General features: G+C 41.2%; 2 pseudogenes; one reads left to right on the forward strand and one right to left on the reverse strand.

Annotated features, from left to right (window-relative positions):
- Window positions 1-533: 533 nt before the first annotated feature.
- On the reverse strand, window positions 534-7,767 carry LOC114617179 (annotated as a pseudogene).
- An 18-nt stretch (window positions 7,768-7,785) lies between these two features.
- On the forward strand, window positions 7,786-19,677 carry LOC114617180 (annotated as a pseudogene).
- Window positions 19,678-20,002: the final 325 nt, after the last annotated feature.

Here is a 20,002-nt window from a genome sequence, read left to right on the forward strand (position 1 = left end):
TAAAAATGACTTTGGGCTATGACAGGGAAGTTGGCTCAGATATTTTGGTCATCCTGTTAATCCTTAGAAACAGTGATCACTGGAGTGTTTACAGAACTTTGTCTATTGCCTTCATGGTTTTTTGACTATTTGTGTTTATTGTCTTACTTGTTCCTTGACTATTTGCATCTATTGTATTGCTAGTTCCTCAACCTAGAACTGATCTTAATACTTGCATGTAATTAAAATGGTATAAAAGCAAAAAGGAAGAGGGGCGATGGGATAGGTGGTTTCTAGGGAGGGGAAATGGGGAAAGGGGATGACATCAGAATTGTAAATAAATAAAATATCCAATAAAAAAGATTATGAAAAAAAAGAACAGTCACAGATGATCCATGTTGTCCATAAGCAGGGCAAAACAGGTATTGGTCTCTAAAATGTACCAACTGTCCAACCTTTAAAATGGTTAACTGACAAATCTTTATGGGTGGAACAATGTCTTGTGACAAAAGAATTAAGGTACTAGGACATCTGGTAGAGGAGCAGCTAAATGCTCAACATATTGAAGAATTTACCAGCTCATGAAATTCCCCTGTATTCAAAAAAATGGACGATATTAACAGATTAAGAGCCATAAATAAGATGAATTAGCCAATGGGCTCCCATAGCCTTTAATCCCATTACCTTCTTTGTTACCTAAGCTGTGGTCTATGGTAGTAATTGATTTAAAAGATTATTCTTTCACAATTCCATTCCATGAGCATGATAGGGAAAGGTCTGATTTCTCAGCATCTACTTGTAATAATAGTTGTCCAATAAAGAGTTAATATTAAAAAGTCTTACCACAAGAAATGTTAAACAGTCCTACCTGTATGAATATTTTATACAACAGCTGCTAGAAATAATTTGTAAACAATTTCATCAATCTAAAATTTACCATTATGTTGATGATATCTTACTGGCTAATTAAGATGCAGATACCATAGAAAAAAAAGTTGATGAAGTAAAGACATTTTTGCCTTGCTGGGAATTGCAAAATTCTCCTGAAAAAAATATAAAGTGGAGGTTTTGTTAATTATAAACTCTTAATGATTTTTCCAGAATTGCTATGAGTTACTTGCTATGGCCCACAACTGGATTAACTACTCAAGAGCTAAGTAATTTATTTCAAACCTTACAAGGTGATAAGGATTTACATAGTCCAAGGAAATTTTCAGCTGAGGCTGAGAGATAATGGACTCTTATAGTAAAGAAATTAAAGGATACACATGTGGATCATTTAGATCTAAAGATGGATTATGTTTTAGTTATTTTGCCCTCTACTCATTCTCCCACAGGAATTCTTATGATGCAAAGATGTCGTGGTGAATATTTAATCCACTTTGGCTCTGGGCAGGTTGAGTGTCCTCTTCATCTGCCCAAGAGCTCTGAATTCATGAATGGAAGACACATGCCAGCTAATTTTGGTATGCCTTTACCAGCTCAATGACTTCTTAACCTTCCTATGGCTAGCATATACTCCCCTCTGGTGTTCCTTGTTTAACACCTTCTAAATCTATATTTTTTCTTTGCTGCCCTGTTACCTTCTGGGCATCCCCTCTCCCATAGGGCTGCTTTCCCTTTCCACCTACATTGCCTGATGATTTCTCTCCTGCAGCTCTTAAACATGATCTTTCTGCCTCCCCTCAGTCCCTTGCCCAGACTCTCTAAAGGTCCTGCCTCTGTCTCCCTGCTCAGCCATTGGTAATTCTTTATTACCAATCAAAGCCAGCTGGAGCCAGGGACCATCAGCATCTGGAAGCATGGCTTTTGGGAGCCATATTTAGACAAAGCATTAGGACCAGATCCCAACACAGAGAAGATAATATCTCCAAACCTGACCATAGTCACAAAGCAAACCTGAACAGATACAAGAAGATTGAAATTGCATATTATCAAACCATTGTGGATTAAAGTTGGACTTCAGCAACAACAGAAACAACAGAAAGCCTATAAACTCATGGAAACTGAACAATTATCTACTAAATGACCACTGGGTCAAAGAAGAAATAAAGAATGAAATTTAAAAAAAAAATAGCCGGGCGGTGGTGGCGCACGCCTTTAATCCCAGCACTTGGGAGGCAGAGGCAGGCAGATTTCTGAGTTTGAGGCCAGCCTGGTCTACAGAGTGAGTTCCAGGACAGCCAGAACTACACAGAGAAACCCTGTCTCGAAAAAACCAAAAAAAAGGAAAAAAAAAAGAAAAGAAAAAAAGAAATCCCTTGGGCTGTAATATTACCCAAGTCCCAGTACCTCCTGTAGAACTTCCCAAAATTAATTTACAAAGCAATACCCTATTGAGGTAATAAATGAAATCATCATATACACTGTGAATATATTATTGAACACACACAATCCTTCAACTTTAATCATGCTGAAGAGACCTATGCACTGTGGGGTGATCCCTTCCAGACACCAGATTAGGCACAGACCATGTGCAAACACCAATTTCCAGCACAAAGTGATTCTTTAATATGAAAGATAGACAAGGTGGCTGAACTAGGTCAGGCAGAAACATCAGTGGGTGGCTCTGTGGGAGTAGCTAGAAGGAGAAAAGGGGGAAGTCCATTCTTAGATAAGTTAGTTCGTCCTGATTAGACATTTTGTCAGTGTAGCCAAATTTTGATGGCTAGACCTTGGTGGTTAGTCTCAAAAGTGAGGAAGTGGCCAAATAAGGAAATCTGATGGGTTAGCAAGACAGTGGGGGAGGACCTGCTACAGCCATGCTTAGGCCTAATAGAGTCCTTCATTTTCACCTCTTGATTTATTATTGGGTCACTGGATATGTGACTGTCATTCTTCTGGCTACCTTTTGCTGATCAGGAGTGAAGACCAATGGGAAGAGAGATATTAGTATAAAGGGATTGAAGGATGGCTCAATGAGGGAGAAGGGAGGACGAATAAGACGCTCAAAGGAAAAGTACACCATTGAATAAGTTCTGGGTCAAGGAGCTGGAAGGATACCTGGAGCCACAGATTGGTAATTGCCCCATACAGTTTGTCGGGCTCACAGAAGGTCATTTACAGAAGCCATAAATCAAGGAACTGTCCCCATGTACAAATAAAATGTTCAGAGGCCAGATGTGGAAATAATATCTTTGGAAATGAAAGGTTGATAATGTCTGAGGAGGAACTGATGAAAATTTTAGGGTTTTTATGTGTTAAATTTTCTTAGTCAAGGAAGGTGATGGACAATTAAGGAATAGAGGGGTAAGGCATAATATAAAAATAATGATGAAGTGTGGGCCAATCAAAAGCCAGACCCAATTTATTAGGGCAGACTGGTACCAGCTTAAGAACACCCACTTTCAGAAGTTCCTCAGAAAGATGGGATAGCTTATAAATGTTTTCTTGTACCAATCCTGATTTGTTGACATAATAGCAACATTTCTCCATGAAGAACAGTCAAGTTTTCCCTTTTTCAGTTGTTAAGAGAGCTAGGGCTTGGAGGGTCTAGAAGGAACCTTAGGCCAGTGAAGTAAGCTGTCATTTTGCAGGAGGGCAGAGACTCATCTGTAGAAAAATTTTAATCCAGAAACATGGCTGCTCTGGCAAAGGATCACATCCAAAGTTATGATCCAGATAGAATTCAGACACATCATACACCTTTAATCCCTCTGGCAGAAATCCACACCTTTGAACCCAAACAATAACATTTATTTGAGGGGCAGACAAAGTTACGAATCGAAGAAAGATTTGATGGAATGAATCAGATAGGATATGCCCAACTTTCATGAGAACAGAAAAGAAGGAGAGGCTACTTAAACAGCAATGAGGAAGAGAGTAGAGATCAGTTCCAGTTCCAGGTCCAGGTCCAGGTCCAGGTCCAGGTCCAGTTCCAGTTCCAGTTCCAGGTCCAGTTCCAGGTCCAGGTCCAGGTCCAGGTCCAGGTCCAGGTCCAGTTCCAGTTCCAGTTCCAGTTCCAGTTCCAGTTCCAGTTCCAGTTCCAGTTCCAGGTCCAGGTCCAGGTCCAGTTCAGTTAGCAGAGTTCAAAGGCTGTCTTTCCAAGCAAAGTAATTCAATCAGAAGCTTAGAGAAGCCAATTTGAATTAGTCAGCCTGAGCCAGAACAGCTGAGAGTTCAGAGTTCAGCCATAGCTAGAAAGGGTAAATTTACTCAGCAGTAAGTCTCAGAGGTTGAAACATTTTAGGCCTAAATTAGCAGACAGAGGTTGGAAGTTGAAGCCTTCAAGGTCTGGGCTAGCAGATGATTAAATTGTACAGAGGCTAAACGTTTCCAGGTCTAGACTTAGGGATAGTTAAATAGAAATACTCTGGGCTTAGCCCAAGCTATGTATTCATAAAGCTTGGGTACAACTCTCACCTCATCTGAGGAAATAAAAGTAATATTTATATATTTATATTCATGATTCAGTTCAGAGATTTGTAATTTGGTCTCAAAGTCTTAAGCTGTGGTGATTGACCCAAAGAGCCACCAGCCACAGCTGTTCCAGTTAAGGAAGTGCCCAGACTCATGCCCACCATAATAGGCAAAAGGACAGCCCTGGGAAAATGAATTCTTGAGAGACATCAGAAATTCAAATTGGCTACATGAGATCAACTGAGGGAAGAGTATAACCAGAAAACAGGATCCAGTTGCATTAGGGAGAATATAATTTGAGAGGTTTCCATTATACCAGAATAGCTTTCCATGGCAGGATTTCTTGAACCCACAAATAAAGACACAGAGACTTTATTATTATTATTATTATTATTATTATTATTATTATTATTATTATTATTATTTGTAAAAGCTTTTAAGCACTATAGCTGTGCAGACTCTCAGCTAGCTCACTAAAATATTCCCCTGACTATTGCTAGTCTACATTCTGCCATGTGCCCTGTTAACCTGTCTCTCACTCAGTCCCAGCACTTGTGTCATGCTGGAGAATCATTCCATGCCTGATTTTTTTCCCAAGAGACTCTCTCTCAACTAGGAAGTCCTGCCATCCCTTTCCTGCCCAGCTATTGGCCATCAGATCTTTATTTTAAAAATCAGATAATGTGGAAGGTGTATGTTTACAAAATACTGAGGCAGGTGATGAGCCATGAGAGTAACAATACCAAAATGTGGCTAGAACGCAACTTCCTGACAGTACAGCAATTAACAACTGAATAATACAAAGACAACCTTCACATAGTGCACCCTATCTCCCTCCTTTTAGTCTAATAAATGCCTTTTACTCTAACATCAGTAAACTATATACAATAAGGACATTTATGAAAACAGTCAGGTAAGAAATAGATTCACAACTTCTAGTCCACACCTCCACCTGCAGCTGCAGATCCACATACTCCCCTCCATCTCACAGTTCTGCTTGCCTCCCAGGAGGCCTACGCTAACCCACAACACACAGGGAACTTGTCTGCCCCAATTCACCTGCCTACTAGGACCCCACCAAGCCCAGCAGCTGTGGGCTCTACTCCACACTGTCAGACCTCCAATTTGCTTCTTGCCCACACCTCATCTGCAGTCATGAACCGGCACACTGCCCCCTACCTCACAGCTCCACCTGCCTCCCAGGAGGCCAGCTCTAACCCAAACACACAGCTTCATATGCATCTCAGGAGACCTGTTCCAACCCCAAACATCTTGGCTAGCCAACACCAGAAACAACCAGATGGCGAAAGGCAAGCACAAGAATATAATCAACAGAAACTAATGCAAGATGTCTCCATCAGAACCCAGATCTCCTACTACAGCAAACCCTGCATATATCTTAACATACCTGAAGAGCAAGACTGTGACCCTAAATCCCATCTCATGGAAATAATAGAGTCCTTTAAAGAGGATATAAATAATTCCCTTAAAGAAATATAGGAAAACACAATCAAGCAGGTGAAGGAAATGAATAAAATGCTCCAAGACCTAAAAATGGAAATAAAGCAGTAAAGGAATTACAAATGGAGGCAACACTAGAGATGGAAAACCTAGGAAAGAGAACAGGAACTGCAGGTGCAAGCATCACCAACCGAATATAAGAGATGGAAGAAAGAATCTCAGGCATAGAAGATACCATAGAAGAAAATGATACATTGATGTCTTAGTTAAGGTTTTACTGCTGTGAACAAACACCCTGGCCAAGGCAGCTGTTATAAGGGCAACAGTTAGTTGGTACTGGCTTACAGGTTCAGAGGTTCTATCTATCATCAAGACAGGAGCATGGCAGCATCCAGGCAGGCATGGTTTATGGGGAGCTGAGAGTTCTACTTTTTCATCTGAGGACCACTATGAGAAGACTGACTTCCAGGTAGCTAGAACTAGAGTCTTAAAGCCCATGCCCACAGTGATGTACTTCCTTCAACAAGGTCACACATACTACAAAAGGCCACACCTTCTAATGGTGCCAGTCCCTGGGCCAAGCATATTCAAACCACCACAATTGGTCAAAAAACAATCTCAAATGTAAACTGTCCCTAGCTCAAGACATCCAGGAAATTAGGAGCACTATGAAAAGACCAAACCAGGTGTGTGTGTGTGTGGGTGTGGGTGTGGGTGTGGGTGTGATGTCAGGTGTGTGTGTGTGTGTGTGTGTGTGTGTGTGTGTGTGTTGCCTAGGATTGGAGTTTCAACAGCACGCACATGTGAAAGGAAAGGCAAAGGTGTACAGGGTTTGGAAAACACGCTCTTCCACTCCTTGCTTGCTAATTCTAGTAGTTGGTGAAGCATCTGGGTCATAATCAAGAGATTGGTAGACTGAAGTGGCCTTTTTAATGTTTGAGTGATGATAGAGATGAACCCAAATTAGAAAGTGATTTCTTCAATAAAGCAATAGAAGATTCTTCATATCACTTCTGGAAGTGCAGTTCAGTTTTGGGGAAGGAGAACAAGTGAAATACAGAAAATTAATAAGAAGAAAACCTCATTTTGGAATTCTCTTTCTCCTTGACCCCTTTCTACTTAAACTTTTGCTTTGAATGTATAAATAGTAAAGACTAAAGAAATAGGATATATATTTAGGAGCTTTATACCACAAAAATTTGCCTTGAAAGCTGCTATTCTGTGGCAGGAAAACTATATCAAGTTTCTGTTGGATTCCTTTGTCAAAAAACAAAACTTCTTATATCATTAGATTTTAAAGGTTAAAATCAATAAAAGCATATGTACCTGCACACTCCTTCAAGTAGTTGTATAAGATAATGAGATTTATGTTTTAAAGCTTTTGTTGTAGATATTTTGCCCCTGGAATTGATTGTGCAGCAGCTCTCTTACAGTGTTTTAATATTACATTTTTGACCTGTCACCTTGATGACATTTCTTGCCCACACCTGAGACCACTTGTCTTTCTAGCCATGACTTTTTTTTTCACAGTCCATGAAGGCTTTTTATTTATGCTTTACATTTTAAAAAAAAGAATCCCAGGATTTTCTGTCTGGTGTGTTTTCGTCTTGCCTCTTCACAGTCCATGATGACAGCAGAGGTTGTCAGCACAATGAAACCAAACTGGCATGATGGGAGCAGACTGTTCTGCCATTTTTCTAGGCCTTTGAGTTGAACATCAAATCTAGGGCTTATAACTCCACACTTACTCAACCTGCCTGTGAGGTTCACAATGATCTTCCCAGCTCTGTGATGATCAATGAACTCAAATCCACCAATATAACCATGCTTCATCATCACAGTTAAGAACCGAACGATGACTTTAGAACACAGCCTGGTCAGAACCTGGTATTTGCCTCTCCTTTCAGCGTTGTTGATGCTCTTGAGAGCATCCGCCAGAACATTCATTCACACCATGGTGACATCGAGGGAAGATGAAAGCTAGCCATGACCTTGTTACAAACAGTGTTTGCATTCACTGCGCAGATGTCCATGGTTTGCCTATTTAAGCACCATTATAGTACCCTTACTCAAGGAAATTGAATGAGATGAACATAGACATAGCTTTCCCCTCTTTTTTAAATGTAACAAATAACTTATTATGTTCTTCTTCCCCTTTCTCTACCCCCTTCCCCCTTTGGAAAAGTGTCAGGAACTCGGTATTCAGGATGAGCAACTGAAAGGCTTAAGAGGGTGGGCCACACAGAGCCCTTTGTGCTTTATCACAAGGTGTGCTGCTGGCCAGGCTATTTTAGCACCCTTTTTACAAGGAAAACTTGTGGAAGATGCAGGTGGCAACTTTGGATACAGGACCACAGAGGTGACACTCTGAGGATCCTGGCCATGAGGTTGGATACCTCATCTTGCTGAAAAGATACAGCATGACTTTGTTCCTACTTGGCTAAATTTCTCAACACCACAGTCAGCTAAGTCATCTACAGCCACCTTTGACAAACACAGAGAGCCTTATCCCATGGAGAAGGTAGATTTGGAGTAAGCCATCATCGATATAATTCCTCTGGTGGCTTTTTTGACAACGGACTGCTATGGACTACAGGAGATTCTTGGCACCAACCCTCTCTGTTATGCCATGATTCTGTTTACTCTGGCATATCTAAGGGAGCATATTCTGGAACCACAAGAAATCTATCTGATTGGCATGGCTCTTCCTGAGGTCATGATGGTATGAGCTAATGTAGTGGAGGTAGTACAGGAAATCATCAACACTGGGATGGCAGTTTCCATTCCCAGAAAAGCTGTACCTTTCAAGAAAAAAACACCAACTGAGATTAGGGGAGGGGAAGAGGATAAAGTAGAAAAGTTGCAATTCTAAGAGGAAGACTTCCCGTCTTTGAATCCAGAAACTGGCAAACAGAATCAGCCATGCAGACCTATTAGGACCCCTTCTGGAGTGTGGGAAAATTCTCCTAGTGCCAAGCAACCTTCAAAGATGCTAGTTATCAAAAAAGAAAATTCCAAAGAGGATCCTGCTGCTGCTTTTTCTGCTGCATTCACCTCCTCAGGATTCTACCATGAAAATTGGAACAAAGTGTCAACTATGATCCCAAGTGTCTATAAGAATTTCGTTCCTAAGCCTTCACCACCTTCCTCTAAGCCCAACACATGGAAAGTTAACAGAATGGAACACAAATCTGGACCACTTCCCTCTAGCTGGAAGTCTGCTTTACCAATCCAATTTCTGTTACTAAACCAGTGGTACTAGCTGCTGGTATAGTTCTCAACTCTCCCAAAGAGAGTTCCTCCAGTACTACCCCTCCAATTGAGATTAGCTCCTCTTGACTGACCAAACTGACCCAATGAATCATGGACAGGAAGAGTCAGTTCCTGAAGTCTCTGAAGGATGAATGAATTGGAGACTGCTGAGAAAGTAGAGACTGTGACAAGCTGGAGGTGCTCAGATTGGAGAGCAGCCACACACCTGAACCAAAGGAAAATGGAGAACAAGGTTGTCTTCAGAACGGTCTTTCTTCTAGAACGGTCTTTCCATGGTAGAGGAAGGGGAAGTCCTGTCATACTCTATGGAAGCAGAGTACAAGTTATTAAAAGCAATGAGATGGCAAGAATATCCTGGTAATGATGAGAGTTGCCTTCCACTCACAGAGGATGAACTCAAGGAATTCCACATGAGAACAGAGCAGCTATGAAGAAATGGGTTTGGAAAGAATGGATTCTTACAACTCCGTAGTTCTAGCCTGTGCTCCCCATGGGGAAGCACTTGCATTGCACAGTGTGAGGACTCAGACATGGAAACAAGCAGCAGTGAGACATCAGACGATGATGCCTGGAAGCAGAAATATAAATGCTCACAGTTGACCTGTCCCACTGAGCTCAGCCTTGTGTTTAGAGAATATAAAGTGTTCTTTTCATTTTCTTATGTTGTTGAATACTTTGTGCACAAAAGAAATAATCGTCTCCCAAAGAAAAAGCAATTGTCTTGCTTAGCTTTTGTTGTTCTTCCCTGTTATCTACTTAATAGGCATTTGTGTGGTGGGACTTTTTTAAGCACACACACAGTACCTGTGGGCCTGTGCACAAGTGGTAGCTGTCAGGGCAAAGATGCAGGAAGGAGATGCTGTTCTGCTCAACAATTTCTACCACCAGCCCTTGGGCACTCACTCCTGTGCTCAAGCAATCATTGTCAATGACAAAGTGACTACTGAAGTTATAATTGTGTTAAATTAATGCTAATAATTTGGATATTTTATTTTATTTTTGGCTGTTGGGGGTAATTTAGCCCTTAACCAAGCATATGTGGTTGTTTTTGTTTGGGTGGGTTCCTTTTTAGGGTACAGTTGTAAAATATTTAGGTATAGGAAATATTATTCTTGCAGTCTTGATATTCAAGGTAGATTGTAAAATATGAATTTTTGTGAGATTTCAAAGATTAAGATTATTTTTGATAACATTATTTACAGATTTAAAAGATGTGGTTACCACAGGTCTGTTGAGGGGATAAGCTACTGCATAAAATAACTAATGTTGAATAAATATTTTGCATCAGTTTGGATTGTCTTGTGTAATAAATATATTTTCTTTAAAATTAGAAAAAAAAACCATGAAAAGACCAAACCAAAGAAAAATAGGAATAGAAGAAGGTGAAATGAAATGGATGATTTTCTATACAGATACCACTTGCCAAAGTTAAATCAAGATCAGAAAAATGATCTATTCAGTCCTATAACCACTAAGGAAATAGAAGCAGTAATTGAAAGCCTCCCAATCAAAGAAGTATAGGGCCAAATAGTGCAGAATTCTACCAGACTTTTGAAGAAGAGCTAATACCAATATGCCTCAAACCATCCCACAAAATAGAAACAGAAGGAACACTACCTAATTCATTCTATGAAGACACAGTTAACCTGATACCTAAACCACACAAAGACTCAACAAAGAAAGAGAACCTTGGACCAGTTTCTCTTATGAACATTAATACCAAAAATACTCAATAATTTGGTTGTAAGCCTAGTTTTTAACAGTTAAGCCATCTCTCCAGCCTAGTCTGGCAGTTGGTATGTAGAAAATGAAAATAGATCCATATTTGTCACCTCAAACAAAGCTCAAATCCAAATGTATCAAGGACCTCAACATAAAACCAGATGCACTGAATCTAAGAGAAGGGAAAGTGGGAAAGAGCCTCAAATTCATGGGCGCAGGGAGAAATTTCCTAAGCAGAACTCAAATGTCTCAGGCTTTAAGATCAAGAATTGATAAATGGGACCTGAAAAGCTTCTGTAAGGCAAAGGGCATAGTCAATAGGACAAATCGGCAACACACAGACTGGAAAAAAAATTTCACTAACCCCATATCTGATAGAGGGCTAATATCCAAAATATTAAGAAGCTAACCTCCAAAAATCCAAACAACTCAATCAAAAAATGGGGTGTAAAACTAAACAGAGAATTCACAACAGAGGACTCTTGGATGGCCAAGAAGTACTTAAAGATATGTCCAAAGTCCTCAGTGATTAGGGATATGCAAATCAAAATGACCCTGAGATTCTACCTTCCAGAAATCAGAATGGCTAAAATCAAAAACTCAGGTGACAGCACATGTTGTCAAGAATGCAGTGAAAGAGGAGCTTTCCTCCACTGCTGGTGGGATTGCAAACTGGTGCAACCACTCTGGAAATCAATCTGGAGGTTCCTAAGAAAATTGGAAATAGATCTACCTGAAGACCCAGCTATACCACTAGTGGGATATACCCAAAAGGTTTCCCATCATGATACAAGAGCACATACCCCACTGTGTTCATAGCAGCCTTATTTGTGATAAGCAGAAGCTGGAAACAACCCAGATGTCCCACAACAGAAGAATGGATACAGAAAATGTGGTTCATTTACATAATGGAAATATTATTTAGCTATTAAAAATGAGGACATCATGAGTTTTTCAGGCAAATGGATGGAACAAGAAAATATCATCCTGAGTGAGATATCTCAAACCCAAAAGGACATGCATGGTATGTACTCACTAATAAGTGGATATTAATTTTTTTAAAAAAGTACAGAATACAATCCACAGAACACAAAAAGTTTAACAAGCCAAGGGCCCAAGTGAGGATGCTTCAATCACACTTGGGATGGAGAAGAAACCAGAGGGCAGAGAGAGGGAGGGATCTGAGTGGGAAAGGGGAGGGAGAGGGGCACAGGAAAAGGGGAACATGAACAGGTATTGGGGGAGAGAACCAGGAGTGAAGCCCCAAGGACCAGAGTGAATGGAAATATGCAACCTCAGGAGATGGGAGGTGGGGGGACCCTCTAGAAAGTATCAGAGATCTGGGAGGTGAAAGAATCTCAAAACTCAAAGGAAGGGACCTTAGATGAAATGCCCAAGAATGGGGCGAGAGAACTTGTAGAATTCACCTCCAGTAGAAAGACAGGGCACCAAGTGAAGGGATAGGGTTTCCATCCCACAGTCAAAAACTCTGACTGAGAACTGTTCCTATCTAAAAGAACTGCAGAGACAAAACTGGAGAAGAGACTGAGGGAAAGGAGTTCCAGTGACAGGCCCAAATTAGGATCCATCTCAAGAGGAGGCTCCAAGGCCTGACACTATTACTGATGCTATGATGTACTTACAGACAGAAGCCTAGCATTGCTGTCTTCCAAGAGGCCCAACCAGCAGCTGACTGAGATAGAAGGAAGCAGATACTTACACCCAACCAATGGTCTAAAATCGGGACCCCTGTGTTTGAATTAAGGCATGGCTGGAAGAAGTTGAGAAGAAGGTAGACCCCATAGGAAGACCAGCAGCCTCAACAAACCTAAACCACCAAGATCTCTCAAACACTGAGCCGCCAACCAGGCAGCATACACTAGCTAGTCTGAGGCTCCCGACATATACAGCAGACTGCCTTGTCTGTCCTCAATGAGAGAAGACACACCTGACCCTTTAAACACTTGAGGTCTCAGGGAATAGGGAGGCCTGGCAAAGTGTAGGAGGGTGTGGAGATGTAGGGACATCGTCTTGGAGACAGGGAGAAGAGGAATGGAATGAGAAGCTGTTGGAGGGCAGAACAGGAGGGGGATAACTGACAGCTCCGGCACTGCCCGTAGTACTGAGCTTGGGCATAGACTTAGGGGATTAAAGAAAGACTCAGACTCGGGTCATCCGTTATGAGAGAATGCCAATGCCTTTACTGGGCAGGTTCAATATATACGCCAAGCCAGGGAAGGAAAAACACAAACTCAGGAAAAAAACAGGAACTCAACTGGGGGACAATGGAATGTCAGGTGTAAATTCCCTTCCTGGGGCATCATCCTTCAACAGGATGTTCTGTTGGATGCCAAGTGCAAATTCCTTCCTGGAGTATCATGTATTAGTCAGATTGTTTTTGATCTTAGAGGAACTGCAGAATGTTACTTAGTAGACAGTAGCACACGGAAAGTCTCAGCCAGGGCATAGCAGCCCTTTGGGGTCCTACAGATAACTACCGAACTGTAAAACAATATTAAAGATAATAAATAAATAAATAAATAAATAAATAAATAAATACTCAATAAAATTCTCACAAACCAGATCCAAGAATCAAAAACTTCATTCACCACAATCAAGTAAGCTTCACCTCAGGGATACAGAGATGGTACAGTATACAAAAATCCATCAATATAATCCACTATATTAACAAACTGAAAGAAAAAATCACATGACCATCTTATTAGATGCTGAAAACCCTTCAACAAAATCCAACACTCATGTTAAAAGTCTTGCAGAGATCAGTGATTCAAGGCACATACATAAACATAATAAAAGCAGTATGCAACAAGTCAATCACCAGCATCAAATTAAATGGAGAGAAACTTGAAGCAATCTGACTAAAATAAGGGAAAGAACAAGGCTTCCCACTCCTTCCTATCTGTTCAATATAGTACTTGAAGTTCTAGCTAGACCAATAAGAGAAAAAAAAGGAGATCAAAAGGATACAAATTGGAATGAAGAAGTCAAGGGATGGTAGGAGTTTGGCCTTGTGCCTGGGCCCCCTGGTTCCTTTCACATAGCAACAGCCCTCTATAGCTCCTCCCAAAGAGAGGTTTGTGGCCATCGGTCACATAGCACAGGTACAGGGTGTGACTACAGGCCGCAGAGCCTCAAGACATCTCCATATTCATGAAATACCTAAAGGCCAGATGGCATAGCCAATTAAGCATTCCTCCTCAGACCTTCCTCCTCACAAAAGGTATTTAACCTCAGGCCCACCCTGAGAACACAGGGTATAGCTTCATCCATTTTCTGCCAAGACAATAAACATTTTAAGTCCATGGACTACCTCTCTTCTTTTGGAGCCCATCGTGGGGAACCATAGAGAAGGTCTTCAACTACCAAGCCACCTTCTAACCTCCCACTGAGGACCTCTCTACACTTCTAGCCACAGAGGCCACCAACTCTCACCAGCACCTGAGAGTCCAAGGGCTTGAGACCAGTTGGTCTGCAGCCGCTGCCTCTTGGCCTGGAGATCCCCAACCCAAGAGCTCCAGCCCCCATGGGGGTATCAGACTGTGTTCTCCCCATGCCTGGAGAGGAGTCCTGTGGCTTCTCACAGCCCAATGTCTTCCCAGTGCTCATGGAGTGAACTCAGTTGAATTCCTTCACCTCTTCTTCCCTGAGCCATGTCTCCAGCCCCTTGGGGCAACAGACACTCGGGACCCACAACTCAACCCACAGGACCCACACCCATGTGCACACTACAGCCCAACAGTATCACTAATCCCAGGTGATATGATAGTATACATAAGGGACCCCCAAAATTCTACCAGAGAACTCCTACAATTAGATATAAAACTAACTCAAAGAAATCAATAGCCCTCCTTTATACAAATGATAAATGAGCTGAGAAACAAATTAAGGAAATAACACCCTTCACAATATCCACAAATAATATAAAGTACCTTGTTGTAACTCTAACCAAGTAAGAGATACTTGAATATCACTTAGAAGGTGGAACAGAATAGTCATGGGAGACAAAGGGAGGGAGGAACCTGGGTGGGAGAGGGTAGTGGGAGGGGAATATGGGCTCAGGATCAGCAATGGGGAGAGACAGGAGAGAGTTCTAGCAGGCCAGGAGATTAAGTGGAAATCTGCAGTTGCCACAGGTATCAGGGTGGGAGTAATCTCTAGGAAATGCCAGAGACTTTGGATCTGTGAAGCTCCCAGGAGTCATTTTGGGTGACTTTAGATGAGTTGCCTAACAGTGGGGACATGGAACCTGAAAAGGCCACTTTCTGTAACCAGGCAGGATCCCAGGTTGAGGGGTAAGAACACTAATTCATCCATAAAACTCTTACCCAAAATTTGTTCTGTCTAAAAGAAATACAGGGACAAAGATGGAACAGAGACTGAAGGAATGGCCAACCAATAACCTGATCTTGAGACTCATCCCATGGGCAAGCACCCATCCCTGACACTATTAAAAATACTTCATCATGTTTGCAGACAGGAGCCTAGCATAACTGTCCTCTAAGAAGCTCTACCTGGCAGCTGACTGAAACAAATGCAGATACCCACAGCCTAACATTGAACAGATGTTGGGGACTCTCATGGAAAAGTAGGGGAAGACTGATGAAGGCCCTGAGGGATAGGAACCCCAGAAAAAGACCAACAGAGTCAACTAACCTGGACTCCTGGGAGTGCTCAGAGACTTATCCACCAACCAAAGAGCACACAAAAGCTTGCAGAGGTCGGTGGCATATATGCAGCAGACAGACAGCTCAGTTTCTATGGTTGACTTGTCCGACCTCAGTGGAAGAGGATGTCTAATCCTGCAGAGACACCAAGGTGAGAACATACCCAGGGGGGCTACACTCTCTCAAAAGAGGAGAGGGGATGGAGGAGGGACTTTGTGAGGGAGGACCAGGAAGGGGGAAGCACTTTGGAATGTAAATTAATTAATTAATTAATTAATTAATTAATTAATTAATTAACATTCACAATAGCCAGTCCATTTGTATTTAGCAACCCTGAAGGAAATACAACACTATCCTGTCTTGGTGAGTCCAAAGTTCTGTACCTAAAACATTTCCTATCATTATTTAAGATTTTATGTCTTCTAATGCTCATAACTTGCATTACCAACCTAAAAATATTCTTTTAGACCTAAAAACATTTTCTTAAATTCTAAACAACTTAAGCTTATACATGAGGTTCTAACTTTCTAGTCTTCAACCTAATCAGAGAACTTTACCTGACTAACAAAAAGTACAGAGCAAGCAGCTTTTAAAACTGTAGCAATAACAGAGACAGCTAGCTGCCTGGACAGTCACCCAAGGTTCCTCTATAACTGTGGGGCATCCGTCTTTGGCCTACAGGTCCATAATATCTGACAGATTTTTCTGTGAAGAGAGAATTTTGTAGTACTGGCCTACCTTGTCTCAGCAAAGTCTGGCAATCAATTTTTCAGTATCCTGATTGTCTATAAAAGTATTTTTTATTTTCCTATTGTACCTGTTGTCCCAGAGGGTTCCTGCCTTGATCTAACCTAGGCCTGGAAGCTTCTAGCATCTATACAATCTTATATAGATCTAGAATGTTTTCAGCAGTTGAGGCCTGTCCTGCTAGCATAGCTATAGTCATTTTGTTCCATGCCCACCAGCTATCACAGATTGTTGCTGTAATATGCCTTACTGTCATTGATGCAGAAAAATAACTTGACTCAGAGCAGAGACATGCTGACTGCATACCCTGTTATGTTCTGCATATTATGAGGTGTGTTGATCTTAAGAAATTCTACAACAATAAGCTTCATGTAGGACCCAACAAATTAAAGGTCAATATGAAGTGTTATGTCTCAAATGGCTTAAGTTAGGGCCAACCACTGGGCAGCACTTCCAGTACCTGAATATGAGTTTATTGTGAGTTTTGCTGTTTTAGCCTTTATAGGTTATCCCTGAGAAATATCTAGTGCAGTTTTTAGTTCTTGAGCCTGAGATGCTCCCCTGGTCAATAGTCTTGGGGTATACATTCAACAAATCATTCCTATTTAACTGATATCAGTGTTAGTGTGATTTGTGGGGCAAATCCTGGACTCTAATATAGCCTTACAGAATAAGTTCTTTCTGAGGTCTGAACGGCTGATTCAACTCAGCTATTCTGGCTCAAAACCCTCTTCAAGCTAACTGATATTCAATCTGTCTTCTCTGGGTGTTGAGGTCTAAGAATTACCTCACAAACAACATTCACGTTGATCTCAGTCAGACAGGAATAATTTATTGATCATAGACCCAGGAATGATTGGTCAAGGCCACAGTCAGCCTTGGGGCCACAAGCCAGACTTCAAGAACTGAACTGTGACATTGAGTTAAGATTCTATAGAGCTTTTAAGTCTAAATCCACAAAGATCTGTGCCAAGTTACTCCATCAATCAGGAATTATGGATATGGAATTTCCTTTAGAAACATTTCTTTGTCATACACTTATCCTGCTCCCATTGATTGGAGTATTCAACTGTGGCAGGGGATTTGCCTTGTCTAACTTGTCAACCAGGATGTTAGATACCCACATACATGTCTCTTTCTGCCTAGTAGGATCTCAGTTCCCAGGGAGGGCTTGGGAACTTAAACTTTACTCCACCCCTATTTAAAATGTAAGTCTTATTCTCGATATGTTCAAGTGTCTCTCTTATGTTGGCGTTCATCCCAGGGGAAGCTTATAAAGGCAAATACCATAAAAGTTCATACAGATGTGCAGGAAGTGATAGTGGGTGGTTGGATCAGTCCAAGCTTATTGTGGCTAACTATACAATTTGATCCTAACTGACTTCTGTTCTGAACTAACACAACGGTGGACTACCTTGGGGTAAGGAGATAGTTGCCTGTTCTCTAGCTGTTAAGCTACAGTTAGCTTAGCCATCAATGTGATCCATGAGCTGATAAGGATAAATTGTTATCTAAATAAAATGCAAAGATTACTCCATATTTTACTACCTGGAAAGTTGCCCCAGGTTCCTGTAGTCTCCATGGGGAGAGGCAGTCTTTGGTCATCAGCCCCAGAAGATTAAGAGGCTTTTTCTGTGGAGAAAGAAAACAAGAGAGATTGACCTCACCTTGTCTTAAGGAATATGTGGCAATCCACTCTCCTGAGTCCTCTGTCAAAAGTTCAGGCCGTGCCCTGCATATGGGCAAAGCATTGGTATTATACCACAATCCAGGTAGCACCTGTGTTGTAGTGCCCATTTCTTCTTGGAAACCTTTCAAGGGTTATTGTTAAGATATAAGAATTTCTGTCTATTGTGGTACATTTAAACATATTAACTGCCATATTCAGCAGATCTCTGACAGGTTTAAAGGCTATTTACCTACCTAGCGTATCTTAGTTAAACAATTTTTGTCTATTTTTAGTTATCTCCTCTAAACTGTACCTTGCAAACATAAAACAGGAGATGAAATAAAGCTTGATCTTGGTGCCTTCTAGTTCCCACTTGTGCTAGGAGCAGAGCCCCAGTGATGGACCCAATCCCACACAGCCCACACCCCAGTTGCAGCTTGACTCTCCAGGTATTCTGACACATCTTGGATCACAGGATCACAGAATCATAGGCTTACAGGCTCACAGGAAGAACAGGCTCCAATCAGCGGCAGGGAGGCCAGATAACACCAGAAATAACCAGATGGTGAGAGGCAACCAACCATAAGAACATAAGCAGCAGAAACCAATTTGGCTCAGAAACATCATAACCAAGTTCTCCCACCACAGCAAGTCTTGGATACCACAACACACCTATAAAGCAAGATTCAGATCTAAACTCTCATTTCATGAAGATGATAGAGGAATTTTAAAAGGACATAAATAACTCTTTTAAAGAAATAAAGGAGAACACAACAAGTAGAAGCCTTTAAAGAGAAAATGCATAAATCCCTTAAAGAAATACAGGAGAACACAATCAAACACATGAAGGAATTGAACAAAATTATCTAGGATCTGAACATGGAAATAGAATCATTAAAGAAAACTCAAAGACATCCCTGGAGATAGAAAACCTAGAAAAGAGAGCAAGAGTCACAGATGCAAGCATCACCAAAAGAATACAAGAAATAGAAGAAAGAATCCCAGTGGCAAGAAGATACAATAGAGGACATCAAACACAACAGTCAAGGAAAATACAAAAGGCAAAAGGCTCCTATCTCTACAAATACAAATGAGGATAGACTTTGTTGGGCATCAGTGAGAGGGGAGGGCCTTGGTCCCTTGAAGGCTGGATGCCCCAGTGAGGGGAAACTCAAGGGAGGGGAGGTGGGAGTAGGTGGGTGGGGCACATCCTCATAGAAATAGGAGGAGGGATGATGGGTTAAGGGGTTTCTAGGAGTGGAGAATGGGGAAAGGGGATGACATCTGAAATGTAGATAAATAAAGTACCCAAAAATAAAAAAAGAAAAAGAAAAAGAAATAAACAAACAAATAATGGAACCGGCTATGGCAGTCAAACATTTGAGACTCTTTAGCAACAATTTAACATTACCCATATTACAGAGATTCCTTATAATTGTCAAGGACAAGAGACTGTGAAACAGGCCCATGAAACTTTAAAACAATATCTTCATAAAATAAAAAAGGGGGAGATAAATCCCTGTACACAACAAATTTATCTAAACCGTATTCTTTTTCTTTTTTTTATTTTAAAGTTTTTTTTAATTGGATGCCAAGGAACTTTCTGCTGGGTGTCTATGGCACTCTACAACTAGGCATATCTATGCATATGTGAAAGAAAAGGATCCACTTACTGACATAAGGCATGATCTCGATCAGGTATTAAATATGGGGAAGAGAGCATGTTTGTGTTTTTTCTGCAGGATGCTGAAGGAGAATGGTGGTTGCCATAATGATCGGTGAGACATGCTGTTGCTGAGACAAAGAATGATGCTGACCAGTGAGCTTATTGAGTGCCCTGACAAAGGTGACTAAGAAGCTGTATTGGACATATGTTCCTGACCCACCTTTGCTTGCCTATACCCCAGATGAGACAAGCTGCCTTGCCTCAAGTTTTTAGACCTTGTGGAATAGAAAATCAAATAGAGAAATTATAATGACTCTTGTATTTTTCTTAAAGGTGACCAGTTATTTGGACTCAATCATGGACTGGCCTAGAAATCAATCCGATATTGGAAATAACAGTCTTCATTTGTGACAGCTCTGGTGCTGCCCAAGGTACCGAGCT

This window comes from Grammomys surdaster, unplaced genomic scaffold, assembly GCF_004785775.1.
Source record: "Grammomys surdaster isolate TR1022 unplaced genomic scaffold, NIH_TR_1.0 135, whole genome shotgun sequence".
Classification (NCBI taxonomy): domain Eukaryota; kingdom Metazoa; phylum Chordata; class Mammalia; order Rodentia; family Muridae; genus Grammomys; species Grammomys surdaster.